Raw genomic sequence first — 2,977 nt, 5'->3', positions numbered from 1 at the left:
GCTAACTATACACGTATAGAATACAAGTCATTAAACACATTTTCCCACACTACTGACTGATGCAATTGCATCTACCATAATTATGCAATTTGACCAAATCCCCCCAATTATGCAAGACTCCAAGTGGACCCCACTTCATCTAACACGTGACAAATTAAACCTTAACCCTTAGAGCCGTCCTTCCCACACCTTCTATACACTTTAAAATGAGGAGAGTAGGGGGTTAGGACCTGTGGTAAAGCAGTTTGAAAGGAGACTTGCCGGGTGGAAGAAGCAGCGTCTTTCGAAGGGTGGGAAGGTCACTTTGATGAAGAGCATGTTGTCGTGTCTCCCTATATATTTCCTCTCTCTCCCTTCCAAATTCCTTCTTCGGCGGCTGAAAGAATTGAGAGGCTTCGCGGAACTTTTTATGGGGCAGTTTGGGGGAGGAGTTTAAGTATCATCTTGTCCACTGGGAGCAGATTTGTAGGCTTATTCGGTTGGGTAGTTTGGGGATTTGGAGATTGATGCCCTTCAATAGGGCTCTCCTAGGGACTTGGTTATGGAAGTTCGGTGGGGAGCGACACAGACTTTGGAGGAGGGTTATTTCGAGCCATTTTGGGGAGGACAGAGGCAGAGGGCGCTTTCTTGCAGATAGGTTCCCTAGTGGTTTCGGTGTTTGAAAACCATCGTTCTCTGATACTGCCTCAAACATAGGCGATTATTTCTTAGAAACCACTGACAAACCGTCATTCTCCACCCCCACAACACTCCTCAATACCCCACAAGGAGTAGAAGGAGGAGGAGCAGAAAGAGAGCTCCGAGAGTTCAAGAAAGAGGACATACCAGGGTTGAGCTCATTGTTGTGAGAAACCCATTTCTGTTTTTCCTTTCTTGTCCATCACCTTCTAAGATGACTAATTTCTCTCTTATATCTGTGAGAAACAGCCTTTGAAGGAGGACAACAGCCTTCCAAATGCTCAGTTGTTAAATCAGATTGAAGAAACCCAAAGGTGTTGCAAGAAGACAGCCTTGGATAACAATTGTCGTGCCAGAAAGAATTCCTCACAAGATTAGATTTGTTTTGGTTCAAACTTAACCTTACCCAATTTTCCTTATCCTTGCTAGATCAGTGCTTACCTTCGAAGAAACGTTCTGAAAAAGCATAGGACGCTTTACTCCTTTGGTGCGAAGCTATATAAAATTGGACTTGGGCTGATATTTAGTCCCTTGAATCCATCTGATTGCTTAGGCCAGCTTTTGCCCTTTTAAGAGAAACAGAATGACAATTGCTTAGGCCGACATGTGGACCTCTCCTTGGCTTGGTAAGGCAACTTCCTTCATTGGATTTGGGAGGACCAAGGATGAGGCATGTCCTTTCTTTTTTAAGGAACCTGAAATATGTCTCTCCAAGTATTAGAAGAAAAAAGAACCTCTTTTTTTTTTTTTTTTTTTTTTTTTTTTTTGTAGGTAAGTTAACACGTCCAATGTAGCTAGCTTTAAGCTTAAGTTAGTGAAGTGCTGATCCACTTAGAAATGGTTCTTTTCATTATTAACTTTATTTATTATGTAGTGACCGTGCTACTCTCACATCTCAATGTTGGCACTTTAGAAACATATAATTTTAAACCATACAAGACTATTCTACATGTGTTGTTTTATCATCTTAAATTTCGTTACATAAAAACATAGAATTTTAAATCATACAAGACTATTCTACTTATATTCTTTTATTATTTTAAATTTCCTTTTTCTTTTATTTAATATACACCTTTTCCATTCCGTTGTTGTGTTTCCTTAAAAAATACATTATACAATTTAGTAGATTTAAACAATGTAATGTTCTTCTACATCTATTTTTTTTAATCTCACGTTTCTTTTTCTTTTTCATTTTTATTTTTTTATTTTAATTTTTATAATTCTTTTGTATGGTTTGTTGATAAAACATATATTAAGGTACATTAAACAAAAAGAAGATATATATTCGAGGAGGAGGCGGCTTCTATTTAGGTGCTTAAGTTGTCCATTCTTAGTTTCTTATTCTTTTGGGTTAGTGGGTTTTATTGTAAATCTATTGGGGATTTTATGGATAGCTCAACAGTATAGAGTTTCCTTTAGCGTGTCTGTGTGTTTATTTGGCTTTTGTATATGGGATGCGCTCCTTACATGAGTGCTCTTTGATTGAACTTTACTTATTAAAATAAAATAGATCCGTATTGTGATGACTGTCCATTAGAATTGGTTTTATAGTTCTAATGGAAAGCAAGAGAGCATAGTGTAGAAGTCCGCGGGTTGTATTCTACTAATTCTTGAGTTGTGAACTTGATATTATACGTTGGCTTAGCCATAAATGATGATTAACACATTTTTTCTCCTTGGAAAGCTTTATCCTCATGTTCTACCAACTTGAGATGAGAAATTGAATCTTATGCCTAAACTTGGCCATAGAACACTAACTTTCAGAATTAATCCATATGTGAGGTTTGGTGTGTTTTACCTTTGTTTTTTCGGAAAACTGAAGCTAATATATATATATATATATATATATATATATAAGAGAAAAATACAAAGAAAGGCCTTTGGTCCAAACCAATCCAAACATACTTGGGATAGCAAAGAAGCCTAAAAGAGACAACAACAATCATAGGCCAAGGCCCAACCCAAATTCAAGCAAAAAGCCAAAAATAACGACAAGGATGCCGTTAGTAGTGGATTTCTGGTGCAATTCCGGTGGCAATCCGAAGATGGCAATCAAATCCCTAGGAGTCTGGCGGCCTCAGTGGAGGGCAGCAGCATGATGGAGGGAGATTCCAGTCATTGAGGATGCGGTGAGCAGCAACAGAGGGTCGAAGAACCCCTGATCTGAGAATTGAGGTTATACTATCACTAACCCTTGCAAGGATTGCATTTTAGGATAAATTGGATCCACGAAAGATACGTGCATTTCGTTCTTCCCAGATGTGATAAACCAGTGTAGTGAAGCAAAGCTTCCTTACCA

Source organism: Cornus florida, unplaced genomic scaffold (genome assembly GCF_030987335.1).
Source record: "Cornus florida cultivar Cherokee Brave unplaced genomic scaffold, ASM3098733v1 CherokeeBrave_3.0.0_Hap2_Chr04, whole genome shotgun sequence".
NCBI classification, from domain to species: Eukaryota; Viridiplantae; Streptophyta; class Magnoliopsida; order Cornales; family Cornaceae; genus Cornus; species Cornus florida.
The sequence above is the reverse complement of the archived record's forward strand: the minus strand, read 5'-3'. Positions refer to the sequence as shown.